Consider the following 19,779-nt stretch of genomic DNA (forward strand, 5'->3'; position numbering starts at 1 on the left):
TTTTTGTAAAACCTTTGACATTAACTGTTTGAATATAAGCAAAGAAGTAACATTCGAGGCAATCCGCCCCTATATCTAGATATAAGCATGAACAATTACATATCACAACATACTACTACACACAATACATAACAGTTAACCAGTTATTAAAGCTATGCTTACCGTTTTTGATAGCATTTAATGAACTCGACTTTGATATATTTTGATGTGCATTATTATTAGATATAATCGTGATATATATGGTATTTTATATGTCACTGGCTGGACAAATCGTATGTTTAATGTATTTACTCTTTTTTGTAGGATGTTGCTTCACTCTTTGATATTTTGAATTAATTGATTGGTTTTTATCGTTAATGTCGTCCTCTCGAGTGTGCTTTCCATGTGTGCTGGAATACCTGGAAGCTGTTCTATCGAGCTCGAGTGTGCTTTCCATGTGTGCTGGAATACCTGGAAGCTGTTCTATCGAGCTCGAGTGTGCTTTCCATGTGTGCTGGAATACCTGGAAGCTGTTCTATCGAGCTCGAGTGTGCTTTCCATGTGTGCTGGAATACCTGGAAGCTGTTCTATCGAGCTCGAGTGTGCTTTCCATGTGTGCTGGAATACCTGGAAGCTGTTCTATCGAGCTCGAGTGTGCTTTCCATGTGTGCTGGAATACCTGGAAGCTGTTCTATCGAGCTCGAGTGTGCTTTCCATGTGTGCTGGAATACCTGGAAGCTGTTCTATCGAGCTCGAGTGTGCTTTCCATGTGTGCTGGAATACCTGGAAGCTGTTCTATCGAGCTCGAGTGTGCTTTCCATGTGTGCTGGAATACCTGGAAGCTGTTCTATCGAGCTCGAGTGTGCTTTCCATGTGTGCTGGAATACCTGGAAGCTGTTCTATCGAGCTCGAGTGTGCTTTCCATGTGTGCTGGAATACCTGGAAGCTGTTCTATCGAGCTCGAGTGTGCTTTCCATGTGTGCTGGAATACCTGGAAGCTGTTCTATCGAGCTCGAGTGTGCTTTCCATGTGTGCTGGAATACCTGGAAGCTGTTCTATCGAGCTCGAGTGTGCTTTCCATGTGTGCTGGAATACCTGGAAGCTGTTCTATCGAGCTCGAGTGTGCTTTCCATGTGTGCTGGAATACCTGGAAGCTGTTCTATCGAGCTCGAGTGTGCTTTCCATGTGTGCTGGAATACCTGGAAGCTGTTCTATCGAGCTCGAGTGTGCTTTCCATGTGTGCTGGAATACCTGGAAGCTGTTCTATCGAGCTCGAGTGTGCTTTCCATGTGTGCTGGAATACCTGGAAGCTGTTCTATCGAGCTCGAGTGTGCTTTCCATGTGTGCTGGAATACCTGGAAGCTGTTCTATCGAGCTCGAGTGTGCTTTCCATGTGTGCTGGAATACCTGGAAGCTGTTCTATCGAGCTCGAGTGTGCTTTCCATGTGTGCTGGAATACCTGGAAGCTGTTCTATCGAGCTCGAGTGTGCTTTCCATGTGTGCTGGAATACCTGGAAGCTGTTCTATCGAGCTCGAGTGTGCTTTCCATGTGTGCTGGAATACCTGGAAGCTGTTCTATCGAGCTCGAGTGTGCTTTCCATGTGTGCTGGAATACCTGGAAGCTGTTCTATCGAGCTCGAGTGTGCTTTCCATGTGTGCTGGAATACCTGGAAGCTGTTCTATCGAGCTCGAGTGTGCTTTCCATGTGTGCTGGAATACCTGGAAGCTGTTCTATCGAGCTCGAGTGTGCTTTCCATGTGTGCTGGAATACCTGGAAGCTGTTCTATCGAGCTCGAGTGTGCTTTCCATGTGTGCTGGAATACCTGGAAGCTGTTCTATCGAGCTCGAGTGTGCTTTCCATGTGTGCTGGAATACCTGGAAGCTGTTCTATCGAGCTCGAGTGTGCTTTCCATGTGTGCTGGAATACCTGGAAGCTGTTCTATCGAGCTCGAGTGTGCTTTCCATGTGTGCTGGAATACCTGGAAGCTGTTCTATCGAGCTCGAGTGTGCTTTCCATGTGTGCTGGAATACCTGGAAGCTGTTCTATCGAGCTCGAGTGTGCTTTCCATGTGTGCTGGAATACCTGGAAGCTGTTCTATCGAGCTCGAGTGTGCTTTCCATGTGTGCTGGAATACCTGGAAGCTGTTCTATCGAGCTCGAGTGTGCTTTCCATGTGTGCTGGAATACCTGGAAGCTGTTCTATCGAGCTCGAGTGTGCTTTCCATGTGTGCTGGAATACCTGGAAGCTGTTCTATCGAGCTCGAGTGTGCTTTCCATGTGTGCTGGAATACCTGGAAGCTGTTCTATCGAGCTCGAGTGTGCTTTCCATGTGTGCTGGAATACCTGGAAGCTGTTCTATCGAGCTCGAGTGTGCTTTCCATGTGTGCTGGAATACCTGGAAGCTGTTCTATCGAGCTCGAGTGTGCTTTCCATGTGTGCTGGAATACCTGGAAGCTGTTCTATCGAGCTCGAGTGTGCTTTCCATGTGTGCTGGAATACCTGGAAGCTGTTCTATCGAGCTCGAGTGTGCTTTCCATGTGTGCTGGAATACCTGGAAGCTGTTCTATCGAGCTCGAGTGTGCTTTCCATGTGTGGTGGAGTACCTGGAAGCTGTTCTATCGAGCTCGAGTAGCCTTTCATGTGTGCTGGAGTACCTGGAAGCTGTTATATCGAGCTCGAGTGTGCTTTCCATGTGTGCTGGATTACCTGGAGGCTGTTCTATCGAGCTCGAGTGTGCTTTCCATGTGTGCTGGAATACCTGGAAGCTGTTCTATCGAGCTCGAGTGGGCTTTCCATGTGTGCTGGAAAACCTGGAAGCTGTTATATCGAGCTCGAGTGGGCTTTCCATGTGTGCTGGAGTACCTGGAAGCTGTTCTATCGAGCTCGAGTGGAATACTAATGATTTCTACAAAACTGATAACGACTGATTACATTTCACTTACAATTTTTTGGATGAATTCAAAGATTAATTTCCAATTACAATTTGAATCTTACATGTAATGGCTACACGTACATTTCTGTACTTACAAATTTTCTGGTTTAAAACGTTGGCAGCTATAAAGTCGGGCACGTGTTTCAGCTCCAGGAGGGACGACCCAACCCGTAGGAGATAGCTGTTGTATGGCGACTTCACAAAGACGCTATTATACAAAAAAAAAACGAATTATAGGGGTTGTTAATCAAAAACATGTTCAGTAGACGATGATACCACTCATCTTACGATTAAAAGCAGTTTATTACCGAATAAAATCAGTGCTTATATATTTTTTCGGCACGAACTTCTCAATTTTTTAGCCGCCATGTCTGATGGAAGAGCTTCCGGCATGGTCTATTAATAGTGACACGGTTCAATGACGTCAGCTTTCATCCAATATCCCTTTTCGTGTATTCCGCGTGTACAGTATTGAAACAAATCACCATTACTGCACTGATAACGTTTCATTTAATAAGAAAAAGATAACAGGAAAATTGAAATTGAGTTTGTAGAACTAATATTTGTCAATTAGAAACTTTTTTGTATCTTAGCTTTTTTGCCTTAATACCCTTTTATTTTACAATTTTCAATTTGCAAGTTTTATAGAACCTGTGTATCAATTTTATCAGATCTATTAAAAAGCCTTGCCTACGTGCATTCCCGTACTTTCGTCTCTACCGCGTGAACTCCTTGGAATACTGACGTTCGTGTACGTCCTTCTTGAACCTTTTGGGATCCAGATATTATACATGTACTGTCGAGGTTTCGGTAACTAAATGTATGCATGGTCTAAAGGTTTCCTTGTTTCAACAGGATCGCAAAAAGTCCATTTGACAAAGTTTTGTTTTTAAGTTGCTTTATTTCATAACATAGAATAGCCTCCTTGTGAGATTACCTCTGTCATGTGACCGCCTGTGTTAAGAGACCACTTGCGAATATTACCACACGCAATTATTTTCATGTTTGACCTGTAATAGACGTATCTGAATACAAATTTGATTTACTGCCAATGTGACATTTTAATCTCTGTTTAACATGAAATATAAAGAAATATAATTGACTAAAATCTTAAACACAATTATCATAATGCAAGTTTTATTGAATAAATATAGTGCGAGATATCAAACTGAAAAATATTACTTGAGGTTTTGTTTTGTTTGTTTGTGCTTTATGTCCTAATAATAGCTATGGACACTTAAGGACATGCCAGGTTTTGGTGGTTGAGGAAAAGCTGGGGTTCCTGGCGAAAGGTTACCGACCTACGGCTAGTACCTAGCGACTGCCCCACGTAGGCCTTGAACCCGCGACCCAGTGGTGGAGGGCTAGAGGTAGCAGAATGTCAGACACCATAACCACTTGGCCACCTTGGCCATCGCAGCCCCCTCTTTATTTGAAGGAAAAATATTAAAATATGATTTATTTTTCCTTGAGAAAAAAAAATCATATTTAAATATGTCACAATTAAGAAATAACGAATACAAAGTATACAAAGCTGTATTTCGAACCCAAAATCGCAGAAACGAGGGTTAAACATGAATAAAGTAAAAGCAGACAGATTAATCCCTACAGTTAGAAAATCCCGAACAAACCACCAGTTTTCGTATCGAATTCCCCACTCAAAAACCCAGACCAGAAAGGCATCATTCTTCCCTCGAACTATACCCGAGTGGAATAAACTCCCACCTGACATTATTTCGACCCCCACAACGGAATTATTCAAATCAGCCCTCTACCGTCACCTTTCAAACGCAAATTAGACCATCTCGTATCTTTTAAAAACAATCTCTTTCCATGTTTCACTCCTCGTCTGACATTTTATCTTCAAATTGTTGAAGTTGGTCAGTACCATTTAGAACTTAGAACTAGAACTAAAGATAATACTTTCCCTACACCTCTTGAAAAGTACAACATGTAGGGGAATAAGAACAGACGTTTCAGAAAAATAAGCGTCCTCAGCTCCATTGACGACACTCGCCAGTCGCCTAAAGTTCAACTTTGGGTACACTGTAATGTCATGTTCTCATAACGAGAACTGGGGTAGTGACAACACAATCACAAGGCAAACTAAAATGAGCATATACAACTTCGATATTCATCCCAATAAGGTGACGATCGAGAGCATGTAGTCTTGATCAACAGGCATCTGTCGAAATTCTGCACCGCAAGTTGTCCGTAGGCATTCGACATTTATCACAGATATAAATGCATACAGAAATTTCCAATAAGGACAGGAAATATCTGTGTACGTGCATTTGAAGCGAAATTACAGATATGGTATTAAATAATTAAATATTATATATATATATCATTATATCAAATAACTTGCATCCATATAATTAATCATACTAAATTCATATAAATAAAGTGATAATGGTTCAAAAACAGGGACTTCAGGCAACACATAGTAGTAAGTGACTGTTGTTGTCAATATCAGTAAAACTAGAACATGCGTACAATGTTACTGTCACAATAAAAAGTGACATCAATGACAACGTTTGTCCATTGCACACCTGCAAACAAGTTTTTTTTTACTCATTACACACAAGCTGTAACATGTACTCTCAGATGATTCAATTTGTAAAACTTGAGGTTTCGATACGTTGCAACACTTATGTTGACAAGTTTCGGCGTTTTGTTATGCAAAAAATGGAAGGGTTCGTAACTGCATAGAACATTTACAAACATTACAATACCAATAACGACATAAACAATATCGTACTCTACCAAAAATGGTAAACAGTAATTGTGTCTATTATGAGGGTAATATAATTTACGAACACATAAATTACAATATGTCGATAATTGAATTTCAGATGAAGGACAAGTATTCATTTCACCTTCTTTAAGTTTCGATAGATAAACCAAAACTAGCTTGTTCTTCGATTGATTAAAATAACGTTTGATTGATTGATTGATGATTTATGGATATATATATATATATATATATATATATAAATTGATTGATTGCTTGATTGCTTGATTGATTGCTTGGTTGGTTGATTGATTGATTTATTGATTGATTGGTTTATTGATTGAATAATTGATTAATTGATTGATTGCTCGATTGATTGACTGTTTGCTTGCTTGCTTGCTTGCTTGCTTGATTGATTGATTGATTGATTGATTGATTGATTGATTGATTGATTGAATTGATTGATTGATTGATTGATAAAATTCATAGAAAACCAAATAGAACATTGTTGGTAAGTTGTAGTAAGTAAAATAAAATAAACAAATTATATCGTGCAGTAGAGCACAGAGCATTCGTTTCAGTTCCATTTTCTATTAGAACGAAAACATGTAACTTTTCGCTTCTTCGCGGGAAAACAAATGAACATCTGTCTACTTAACGATAAAGATATTTGACTCAGGCAGCCTCGTCTGCATTTATAAATACCCCTTCATTCTTGCGTCCTGTTTCCTTTAGGACTAGATGATTATCACTGTCAATTGGAATGTGCCAGTAATTATTACACTTAAAACGCATACAGTAACTTGTTTGTTTCCAACCTCAAAAAGCAATTATACTCAGCAGCGTTCATGTTGCAATAGGCGTACTACCTTCATTCTACTTACCCCTTATTTTGACTAATGGAGAAACTTGAACTGTCGACAAACATTCAAAATGAAACACCACCCTATACATGTATATTGTTATATGCATATTGAGATGAATGTCTTGTTAACTAATGTATAATGCTAATTTGTAAGCCTATTTTATCTTATTTTGTATTTTCGCGCTATAATTATTATCGACAATGCATATACATACAAATCTGTCGACTTTACCTGTACACTGTAACTCTACGGAATATTACATAGAAACTTTGTTTTTATCTATAGAGACTCTAGAATCGTCGATAATACAAACTCTACCTAAAACTGTCGAGAATCTAAACATGTTGGCAATGCTAAATGTACGTGAACTCTGTTCTGTATGACGTATAAACAAAACTATGAATTGTTGCCTTGTAATATGTCTTACCTTATGTATACTTTGTATCTCCATCAATGATAATAATCTTTATCTTTACAAATGAACCGTTTGTACTTGTACATCTGTTAATGGTTTTTTTCTAATCCCAAGTAATCTAGGATTTAGAGGCGTTACAAATGGACTCTAATGAGACGGTTCGGAGCACCAAATTCTCTAATTACGGTTACAGCTGTACAAGTCAGTGTAGTCGACCTAGAATATCAATTGTAAGTTGTACAATGGCTGTTAATTACTCGGGGCTAATAAGAGCTTCACAAAGTGGCCATTTCGAGCTTATTAGCCACCACATAATGCTACAGTGACTGACAGTACCGGGAGCTTGCAGCGGAAGGGAGAACCAGGTTATGAACTATGTCTATATACCTACCCCCCGTTTAGTGGCATGTGTAAACACACTCACGCGAGTTGCTGATGAGAAATGCACGTACATTGGACAACCAGAGTCAACACAGAAACGTGCTCTACGTATCCCGTTTAACGTCAGATTGTAAATATACAATTAGATGAAATGATAGGCTCCGTAGACAGCTACACGAACCTTCTACACGGAGAATCACGCACTTCGCTTGTTTTTTATTTACAACGCCTATATCGACATTGGGATTATGTTATTATTAATTGAATGAAACTTCCAAACTATACGGACCGGCAGAGATATATGCAACAAGGATTTATATATGAGGCTGTCTTAAACGACAGTACTTCCTATAGACGTTTTTGTCTTCTCGAGACCAGTTGAATACTTCATATCAGCTATTTTCTAAGGATGTAAGTATATATCAGTATCGTGTTTGTGGATACCTCCGTTGTAATAACTGATGTACCCTATTTTTCATATATATATATTTTTTGTTTAATCGTTTGTGTTTATATTTCAGAGGTGGCGCAATATTATTAGAATAACGTACGTACTCGACCCCGTTTTTAGAACTAAATGTATTACTATTTCTTTTTCCCTAGAAAGGATGTGTACTTTTCAAACCTTCGTGGTTATTTTTTAGTTTGATTGCAAATGGGAAAGAGGTATTGCCTTTCATTTAATAACATTTAACAACGACATCGATATGATATAATGTTCGAAAATTACACATTAAACAGACAAAATCTAGGATAGAAATTAATTTTAAACTTGAATGTAACACACACAAAAAAACCGCTAAAAGATACATTAACACAAGCGTATTCACCCTTGACAAAATATATACCAAAATTTGTTGATGAATTTAGTAGTGTTATCATTAAACAAATGCAAATACATTAATCATGATGTCGAAAGTAGATCAAAGATGAGCATTGTCACTATGCGTTGAAATACAAGAATAAGTAAGAAACAGATGAGAACAGTGCGCATCTAAATATTATAAGAATAAGTACGTTAAAAACGGAATACTGCCTGTGTGTGTTTGAGTACGATAATAAGGTCAAACATGAGTACTGTCTAAGTGTGTATACATTCAATAATAATAAGGTGTAGTTGAGTTCTGTTTGTGTGTATCTAAATGCATTTAGTAGGCTACAGATGAGCATTGTATCTGCGTTTTTAAGTAAATACGTAAGATATGAGTACTGTCAGTGTCTGTTTAAATACGGTAAGTAGGTTATTTAGATATTGTTAACTCATCATAATTATATCATCACTGTAAGAGGATGCAAATTGAGTTTGCGCGTGACGTGACGTCATATAAAACCTTCTGCCATGTTTTGACCTATATTTGCTCCCTAATTATGATGAGATATGGCTTTAGATGAGGTAGTGTGTGTTATCATTACGTGGATATTTGGCAGCAAGGATAGCTTAAGTGCAGTGGTAGAAGTAGGTAAGATTATCAAACTATCTTTAGCATAAGATGTCCTTAGCAATGGTCCGTATCTAGAACGTTAGATATCAGGAAAAGTGCCATGATTAACGCTGACATATAACTAAGCAATAATTGGCGTCCAATTTCCTATTTAAAAAAACATGATGTATAGAAACCCAACAATATATTATTGCTTTAACTATATCTAAAATATCGTAAACTTTAATGGATATTTCGGTGTGACGTACAAACCTGCGTGTGTTCGTAAGAAAATTTGTTCGGACAACTGTATATGGCTTAACTGGTCTTTGTATCCTGAGTATGACCTTGAGTGATTATTGCATGAAGAGTTTCTATTCGTATACCTGCCCCCAATAATCCATCGGTGTAACTGTAGTCCCTTATTTATTTCAGTTACAGTGTATCATACAAATGTCCTTGAATCTGGACACAAATAATTCTGAGAGCGATAGAAAAGTTACACAAATCATATGAGGTGGATGCAGAGACTGGCAAAGTTGGGGTCCATGATCCAAATGAGAGAGAAAAAAGAGGAATACATATTTTGTTTAAAGACATTCTGACATGTAAATAAGATTACTGAAGTCCCCTTAACCTTCCTTAATCCGCATCTATGACATGGAACATGTACGTCAAGGTAGGAATTCCTTTCACCGGAACTTGAATAAAGCCTGGATATCTTCCTGTTTCTCATTAATCATCATCTGCGATATTGAACTATTGTTCTTTAATGTATATACATACCTATTTATAAATAAGCATTGGAAGTATTCATATGCATCGCATAGGAATGTAGGATTACGTTGTTCGGACTCATGTCTGTGGTAAGTGTTTCCCATGTCATGTCAAACATAGTATCAAGCTTCCTGTAACATCTTATACTTCAGAAATAGTAACAAGACTGTATTTCATTTAGATACCGTTCCAATCTTTACATCATTAACACTTGTCATTAATTCAGAAAAGTCGCTTTTAATTACTGTCAGATGATAGCACTTGAGTTTCCTCTATTAAAAGCACACAATTCACTAACGTTTCCTATGTTAGCAATTCATCTTCCTATTTTGAGATTCATTTTAAAACCAATTAGTTCTCAGTGTGATGCTTATGATAATTGTATTTCTACCGTCAGACACTTTCCATACATCTTAGATATATATCTGTTGCCTTTATTTACCTTCCAGTAATGCTCTACTATGACGGAGACGTTCCTGGTTTTTATCCGCTCACTTGCCTAATGCTATTAACTTGGAGTGAAAACACATTTCGGTGATTTATATTAACATTGTTAATTAACAGAGTTGGGATTTCAATATAAAGCTCCAACAGTATCTAAAATAAACCATATATTTAATTGTTTTGTATATTTCATACAGGTACGTTTTGTAACATTCAGCAACACAAAAAATATGATATGCAAAAGGTATTGAACAACGACAGGATATAACCTGCATTTGATAAATTACCAGTATGGTATGTTTAAGTGTAATAATATAATAGAACATGCATATTGACCAGACAAATATGTTTTTAATGTGACGGCAGAGAGTGGTAGACATACGTTTATTGTGGTATAACTCTCTGACACAATGGTACATTTAAGAACGTTCAAGTCATTCCTCATGGTTAATTATTATTATTATAATTAGTATTCGATTATAATGGAATGAAACATACTCTGAAATAATTATATATAATCAAGATAATTGCATTCATTGTCTTTGTTACTAAAATCCCAGATATCGGGGTTTTTTTCCTTCCAAAGAAAATACATCATTGCCATGACTCCAGGATCTACTTTATAACTTATAAAACTATTGTTCACAATCAAGTGTTGTTTTAAACAACGCATTAATTTATTCAATTTGCATCTTTTTAAAAAAAATATAAAAATGTAATGTTATAAATTATATTCATATCCCCGGGATTAAGATAAAGATTAATCGTCCTTATTGCTTAAATATTATATATTATACTATACATTATATATATGTTGTCCTTTCCATATTATCATTTTTTTATGAATAGATCATTTCAAACGGATTCTTGCTGTTAAATAGGCTAGTACAATGGAGGTCTGTTGTGTTATGCAGGCACCACGACATTTTTATATCAGTGATAATGTGCTCTTAATTGAGAATTATACTTTGAGATCCATGGTGTGCTACATATTCAACCAAGAAAGAAATTTTGGGAGCTTTCTGATTTAAAAAAAAATAAAAATGGGAGACACATTCTCTTATGGTTTCGATATTGAACTAAAACTTGTTTGTTTCCTATTAAACATGTAGGACGTGTCTTGATTAGGTCAGGGTTAACGCAATACTTGCTAAAACCATGCTCCATTTTGCTAATGATAGTAAACACGTAGGTAGTGTCATAGGTCAGGGTTGTCGTAATGTTTTGTTTACTCCGTCCTCCATCACAGCTATTATAGTAAACACATAGTACTGTCATAGGACAGGTTATCGTAATGTTTTGTTTACTCTGTCCTCCATCACAACTATTATAGTAAATAACATAGGTACTGTCATAGGTCAGGGTTGTCGTAATGTTTTGTCTACTCCGTCATGCATCACCGGTATTATAGTTAACACATAGGTGCTGTCATAGGTCAGGATTATCGTAATGTTTTGTTTACGCCGTCCTCCATCACAGCTATTATAGTAAACACATAGGTACTGTCATATGTCAGGATTATCGTAATGTTTTGTTTACTCCGTCCTCCATCACAGCCATTATAATAAACACATAGGTACTGTCATATGTCACGATTATCGTAATGTTTTGTTTACTCCGTCCTCCATCACAGGTATTATAGTAAACACATAGGTACTGTCATATGTCAGGGTTGTCGTAATGTTTTGTTTACTCCGTCCTCCATCACAGCTATTATAGTAAACACAAAGGTAATGTCATATGTCACGACTATCGTAATGTTTTGTTTACTCCGTCCTCCATCACAGGTATTATAGTAAACACAAAGGTGCTGTCATAGGTCACGATTATCGTATTGTTTTGTTTACTCCGTCCTCCATCACAGATATTATAGTAAACACATAGGGAGTGTCATAGGTCAGGATTATCGTAATGTTTTGTTTACTCCGTCCTCCATCACAGCCATTATAGTAAACACATAGGTACTGTCATAGGTCAGGAGTATCGTTATGTTTTGTTTACTCCATCCTCTATCACAGATATCATAGTTAACATATAGGTACTGTAATAGGTCAGGAGTATCGTTAAGTTTTGTTTACTCCATCTTCCATCACAGATATTATAGTAAACATATAGGTACTGTCATAGGTCAGGGTTGTCGTTATGTTTTGTTTACTCCATCCTCCATCACAGATATTATAGTAAACACATAGGTACTGTCATAGGTCAGGATTATCGTTATGTTTTGTTTACTCCATCCTCCATCACAGATGTTATAGTAAACATATAGGTACTGTCATAGGTCAGGGTTGTCGTTATGTTTTGTTTACTCCATCCTCCATCACAGATATTATAGTAAACATATAGGTACTGTCATAGGTCAGGGTTGTCGTTATGTTTTGTTTACTCCATCCTTCATCACAACTATTATAGTTAACACATAGGTACTGTCATAGGTCAGGAGTATCGTTATGTTATGTTTACTCCGTCCTCCATCACAACCGCAACTATTATTGTAAACACGTAAGTAGTGTCTTAATTAGGTTATGTTTTCCTTACTCCGTCCTCCATCTTGCTAATTATAGTTAAAGTGAAGGTAGTGTTACAGATTAGGGGGATGCCGTCGCCAAGTGGTTAAGGTGTCTGACATTCTGCTACCACTAGCCTTCCACCACTGGGTCGCGGGATCGAGACCTACGTGGGGCAGTAACCCGCCAGCTACTGGCCATATGCATTGGTCGGTGGTTTTTCTCCGGTAACTCCGGCTTTCCTCTACCATCAAAATATGACACATCCTTAAATGACCATAGCTGTTAAAGGACGTAAAGCGCACACAAACTAAAAAAAAAACGCAGGTTAGGATTATCGAAATGTTTTGTTTACTCTATCCGCCATCAAAATCATTATAATGAACACGTAGTTTTGTGTTATTTAGCCATGATTATCTTAATCTTTTGTTTACGCCGTCCTACATCATAGTTATAAGAGTAAGACCTTTCTGATGTCTTATAATGTTTGTATTAGAATCCTCCAAAAGAGTCATTATAGTTCAACGAACTACAACAACTGCTCTCAGTGGTGGGGTAATGGGAACAAGGTTACGTTGAAAAAATGTAATAGCCCTCACTTAGGCTGTGTAAGTGGTCACGTTTGACACTAAAATGCTAGAAAATTAGATTAGGTACCACTATCACAAACCTGCTGGAATCGGATTAGATTTCCCGTACACACACCTGCTACATGTAGAATAAATTTCCATCAGGGTGAAAACACATACAAAAGAAAACAGAGATACACTGATCACTTCCAGTACAGCCTATTGGTGTCTTCGATTTTGATATTGTGAGTGGAAAACCCGACCGATTATTAAGCATCTTTCCCGCTGGGTCGTCCTCGGTAACATATTGTACGCTAGTGCAGATATGGGTGCTACGTCTTAGAAAAACAAATTGGGACTAGTATACTTGTTTGCAGTGTTAAGTTACAAAAAAAATGTAATGTACATGTTCATGTCTTTCAAGTAATGTTCTCGTTGAGTTTTGTAAATATTTACCCATAGAAAGATGGATATTCTAGTATTTTTTTCCATTGTAAGACATGTACAATGCATTCCATTGTACACATCACCTGCCAGTTAAATTTAAAAACGAATAACATCATTCGTTTGATTATCGAAGTAAACATTCTCTGTGATTGAAGTATTCATATAAAAAAAACACACATAAAAAATAACTTCCATAAATACATGAAATACAGTACACTCAAAAAATATAAAAATATGATGAAAGTGAAATCAACAACCCTCACTCCTTCCCACCCAACCGCGGTTAACTTCGAAACCCACTTGTTTTTAGATTGGGTTGAGTTACTTCTTCATCACATTATAGTAGAAATACAGTGTACCGACCTAATTCCACATCGCTATAGTTATTCACATAGCACCAAATTTAACATCACACTGTAGTATTTATGCAAATAATAGTCAAATGAACATCATTTCAAACATATGGGATATTCTTATGTGTTTTATTTATTAAGTTTGCTGGCTAACACAATTGCAGATAGTTTCACTGTTGTATATAACAACGTTACATCATACGTTATCAGTAGACATGTTTTGTGTGGCGGTTTGTGTAATACACCAGCAGATATTGCTTTACACAATGAATACAATCGACAATCTTCCCGGGCAGGCATTCAAAGTGTATAATTTCTATTTAAGAGCTTCGCCTACTTAATATTTTTGTTTAAAGGACAAAAATGCTTCCATCGACATATTTCTCTTGAACAATATGTCTGTATGTGTTGAACCCTGTTTGTATCGACGTGTAGAGGGCAGGTCTAATTGAGTCGGACGGATATTACATTTTTGTTATATTTCATTATGCGTATTACATAATGTCGTTAAATTCAGATGCCTGTATTTATCTCATTGTTTAAATAATGACTTTATGAAGATACTGTATCGTGTATAATTTTCCATTCGTGTTCTCAATGCAGAAAGGACAATGAGCATGACTAGCTTTCCCCAGCCGCCTGTGGCTGGGAGAGATTAGGATTATTGGAAGTGGCACCGCTAAGTACCGTTTGATAACTTAATGATAAGGGTTGGTAGTCTTTAACCTAACCTTGCAATGACACCTGAGGGTCATGTCAGTCGTATATGATACACGTTTCAGGAAGTTGCAGGTTCCTGCAAGGCGCTGATTCAGGACGAGTTCACCTCGAACAGAGGAAGTCGGAAATACCCAATAGTATTAGGTAATCATTCAAAATAAATGAACACTGCGTTTTGTAAATGCCCGAAATTTCTTTCCACCATAACACATATCTAAAACGGTGTAAAAGCGAAAATATGTAGTAGACAATATTAATGTTATGAACAGGATACATAATTACTGATAGATGCATTAAACCTGTTTCATAACTCGTGATTTCGCTACCTTGGATATGTTCATACTACCATTGAACATTCTTCAACATACAAATGTCTAGTATCTTTATGAAGCGAGGAATAACCGGTTTGAAAAATGAATGTTGCATCCACTTTTTGCTCCACGCGTACTGAAGTGAAGTGATTCCGTGAAGTGTTGAGCTGTAAGTAGATGCATTATATCTTTGGATTAACAATAAAAAAAAATGATATTTAATATCTATGTTTCGACTGCTCTACACCTAAGTTAGTGTTAATTTTCACGATTTCAATACTCATTTTTCGTTGATCATACTATTTAAAGTAGTTGGAACCAAACAATTTTAACGTGAAGGTCTCTATACCACTTTGACTATGTAACGTCTGTAGTTTTCTGTTTTAAATTGATAGAACGGTGATATACGTGTTACATGACTCTGTGACGGTTTATGGTAGACAATTACACTAGTGAACGTGTTTACTAGCCATCATGTATATCTATCAGTCTTCATGTCATTTTGTTTATAGGCTCCCAAAATAATCTATAACAGACAGACGTACCAGGGAACAAATAACTGTACATTTGTAATTGTCATGTTGTTCTAGAATAAATATAACAGACCTGTAAAGTAATTTCACAATCTTGGTGATCAATTTAAGATGGCACCAAACAAACTGACGTTTTATACAGGTTATCAAAACGGTCTCAGCCGTATGTTGGCATTCGTAGAAATATTTTGTTTATTATTTTATGCTTCTTGCTCCGAATGTGTTTCTGAAAAGCTATATGTGAGCTGTGTTTTTTTAGAATGGATTTCAAAATATGCGTCGAACGAGTTAAACACAGTTGTGGAATACACTTGTTTTCTGACAGATGGTTTACTAGTTTAAGGGAACGCCTCCGTTGTTGTTTTATACATGTTCCGTACTCCATCGACACAACATCTAATATTTAATGTTTTTTTGTTTCCTCTGAGGCCTGACAAGGGTGAACTGTAAATAACACACAAACATTAGGGAACATTAATGATCCAACGCTACATTGAATTGTGAATTATACAGATATTACGACAATTATCAATGGAAATAAAATGGCGTCAATAACACACTAACGAACTATTCCGTCTTTGCGTATTGCAGAGCTATCTTCTCTTGGGAACTGGTATTGATTGTTACGTCATTAGTTTGTGTGAGAAAATTACGTCGTTTTTCAAAAATTGATGACGTTATTCTCTTAAACAAGTGACGTATCAAGCAATACCTGTTCTCAAGAGAAGATAACTCTGCAATACGCAAAGACGGAATACAGCATCCGGAACAATATCAGCGCTGATTTATAATCATTGTGGTATATTCCCAACATTGAACAATGTAGTACAGATACATAAAACCGAACAACGGTGAACGCTAATAGTTTCGGTGATGCACAATGAAACAGGAGGACAAACTACTGGTATGCATTATTCCACATTTAAATTCACTTTTGGGCTGATGATTATAACATTGTCCTGCCGTCTCCCCTCCACTTTCCATTCCCTTTCACTGTACCTCAATCCATAACCTGATACATGCACCACACTATGTTTTATTGTCTCTAATTTTCAGTACCACTATTTGCTTCTATGCTACTATATGTAGCAAGTATGCTTCACTTATTTCATTTTTTTTTTCGATCAGTGGCGCTGGTTGACATGTCACTCTGGTCCTAACTATAATAAACGTAGACATGTTGATTAATAGGCAACATGTACTGGTATATAACGTTAAAAGATTATCCGCTAAGATTAAACTATTATACTGACATGGAGGAATCCGACCAAAGCAGACTAAGCCAGTGTCGAGAAACAAGTGTACCGACTGTGACGTGTTTCTGTCACACAAATACTCCCATAACTCCCTATAGAGAATTCAGTGAAAACAAGATATAAACAACGATAGCACAGCTTGTCAGGAAATAAAGAGAAAATTGCGTGCGCCAGGTCAATATAAACAACTCGAAATGGCAACCACCTCGCTGAACGAGTTTGGATAAAACATGTTCGCTTCCACCATTTTTATTCTGAGGCATCATTCCTCACACAGAAATTGAGTAGACTTCGCTCCCGAGAGGATTAGGACCGAGAATGGCTTAATTATTTAGATACTGGTTAAATCTCGTGCTTAATTTTGCATTACAGGTAAAGTCGCTCTGTTAGATCGTACACAGTGAATTGCAGAGCTTACATCTCCTGACGCGCCAGTAACTGTAGCAGCGATGCAATAGGACCGTCGAACAGGTAAGTCGGTAATCTTCCTTGTGTCAATTTTTACTTAATTTGTTAATGAAATGTCGAGTGTTGGAATGGAAACACGTTTAGATGTTGTGATAAAACACGTTTGTTTTTATGTTAGAAAGGACTATACAGTCTTGACGTTTGTTAATTCGACTAAGAAAATTTGACATGCTGGAAAGAGCTTAACTATCTATCAGACTAATGAAAATAGCACATGCTGTTATTTAGTAGGATCATAGCTTTCATTGTATAGTCAAAATCTGATTTATATCCACGTGTGCTGATAATGAAATAGTCGATAGGGTTTTCCTGTTTTCTATTCAGTTGTTAAACTAGAATACAGGCAAGAACTTTGCTCGAATGGATAAAAGGTATTCTAACTGGCCTCCGATGTGTACTTATCTGCAGAAATACGTCACAGTGTTCGGAGGCAGCGTAAATTAAGTTGTGATTTACGGACATGTAAACGCACCTAACATAGCATTAGACGATGAGAAATGTGTGTTTTTATAAAGACAATGTTAAATATATACGTTTGTTCGTAACAGATAAACACAGCAGTAGACATATTTATAGGTAAACCATACATCATCTGAGACGATAATTTTGTCTTATGTGCTGGTGCTGGTGCTATGTACTTAAATATGTCTTAACGACATGAGTATATGTACTGTCTATATCAACCTAAATTCTGGATCGTCCCGTATAAACTACCAACTTACATAGATTTTACAGAATGACTGCATTTTTAAACTTTCAAACTGACGCATATATGCATGCACTGCATGCTTAAACATGTCTTACAGCCCTGCTTGCTGAAACGCGTCTTACAGACCAGCCTATATAAAGTGTCTACTAAATCGTGTCTTTAGGACTGCCACATGTAATCAGCCTTAAGTGACTGTCAAACATGTCTTACAGATTAGTGTATACTTAGTGACTGTCAAACATGTCTAACAGATTAGCGTATACTTAGTGCCGATCAAACATGTCTTACAGATTAGCCTATACAAAGTGCCTTTCAAACATGTCTTACAGATTAGCATAAACAAAGTGCTTATTAAAGATGTCTTATAGTTTAGCGTATACAAAGGGCCTTTCAAACATGTCTTACAGATTAGCGTAAACAAAGTGCTTATGAAAGATGTCTTACAGATTAGCGTATACAAAGTGCCTATCAAACATGTCTTACAGATTAGCGTATGCAGAGTGCTTATGAAAGATTTCTTATAGATTAGCGTATACAAAGTGCCTTTCAAACATGTCTTACAGATTAGCGTAAACAAAGTGCTTATGAAAGATGTCTTACAGATTAGCGTACAAAGTGCCTTTCAAACATGTCTTACAGATTAGCGTATACTAAGTGCCTATCAAAAATGTCTTACAGATAAGCGTTTACAGATTACTTATGAAAGATGTCTTACAGATTAGCTTATACAAAGTGCCTTTCAAACAAGTCTTACAGATAAGCGTATACTAAGTGTCTATCAAACATGTCTTACAGATTATCGTATACAAAGTGCCTTTCAAACATGTCTTGCAGATTAGCGTATACAGAGTGCTTATGAAAGATGTCTTACAGATTAGCGTATAAAAACTGCCTATCAAACATGTCTTACAGATTAGCGTATACTTAGTGCCGATCAAACATGTCTTACAGATTAGCGTATACAAAGTGCCTTTCAAACATGTCTTACAGATTAGCGTTAACAAAATGCTTATTAAAGCTGTCTTATAGTTAAGCGTATACAAAGTGCCTATCAAACATGTCTTACAGATAAGCGTATAATAAGTGCATATCAAATATGTCTTACAGATAAGCGTATACAAAGTGCCTATCAAACATGTCTTACAGATTAGCGTATACAGATTAATTATGAAAGATGTCTTACAGATTAGCTTATACAAAGTGCCTTTCAAACAAGTCTTACAGATAAGCGTATACTAAGTGTCTATCAAACATGTCTTGCAGATTAGTGTATACAAAGTGCTTATGAAAGATGTCTTACAGATTAGCTTATACAAAGTGCCTTTTAAACAAGTCTTACAGATAAGCGTATACTAAGTGTCTATCAAACATGTCTTACAGATTAGCGTATACTAAGTGCCTATCAAACATGTCTTGCAGATTAGCGTATACAGAGCGCTTATGAAATATGTCTTACAGATTAGCGTATACTTAGTGCCGATCAAACATGTCTTACAGATTAGCGTACACAAAGTGCCTTTCAAACATGTCTTACAGATAAGTGTTAACAAAGTGCTTATTAAAGATGTCTTATAGTTTAGCGTATACAAAGTGCCTATCAAACATGTCTTACAGATAAGCGTATTCAAAGTGCCTAATCAAACATGTCTTACAGATTAGCGTATACTTAGTGCCGATCAAACATATCTTACAGATTATCGTATACAAAGTGTCTATCAAACATGTCTTACAGATAAGCATATTCAAAGTGCCTATCAAACATGTCTTACAGATTAGCTTATACAAAGTGCCTATCAAACATGTCTTGCAGATTAGCGTATACAGAGTGCTTATGAAAGATGTCTTACAGATTAGCTTATACAAAGTGCCTATCAAACATTTCTAACAGATTAGCGTATAAAAACTGCCTATCAAACATGTCTTACAGATTAGCGTATACTTAGTGCCGATCAAACAT

General features: G+C 36.9%; 1 protein-coding gene across 1 annotated transcript in view; it reads left to right on the forward strand.

Moving 5' to 3' along the window:
* Positions 1-7,354: 7,354 nt before the first annotated feature.
* LOC110443654 (prostaglandin E2 receptor EP4 subtype-like) overlaps positions 7,355-19,779 on the forward strand; it is a 55,903-nt gene continuing 43,478 nt past the window's right edge. Inside the window, exons 1-2 of the mRNA XM_021488005.1 lie at positions 7,355-7,718; positions 17,018-17,116. The gene's annotated coding sequence lies outside the window, so the exon portion shown is untranslated. The remainder of the gene's footprint in view (positions 7,719-17,017; positions 17,117-19,779) is intronic.

This window comes from Mizuhopecten yessoensis, unplaced genomic scaffold, assembly GCF_002113885.1.
Source record: "Mizuhopecten yessoensis strain PY_sf001 unplaced genomic scaffold, ASM211388v2 scaffold716357, whole genome shotgun sequence".
In the NCBI taxonomy this organism is placed as follows: Eukaryota; Metazoa; Mollusca; class Bivalvia; order Pectinida; family Pectinidae; genus Mizuhopecten; species Mizuhopecten yessoensis.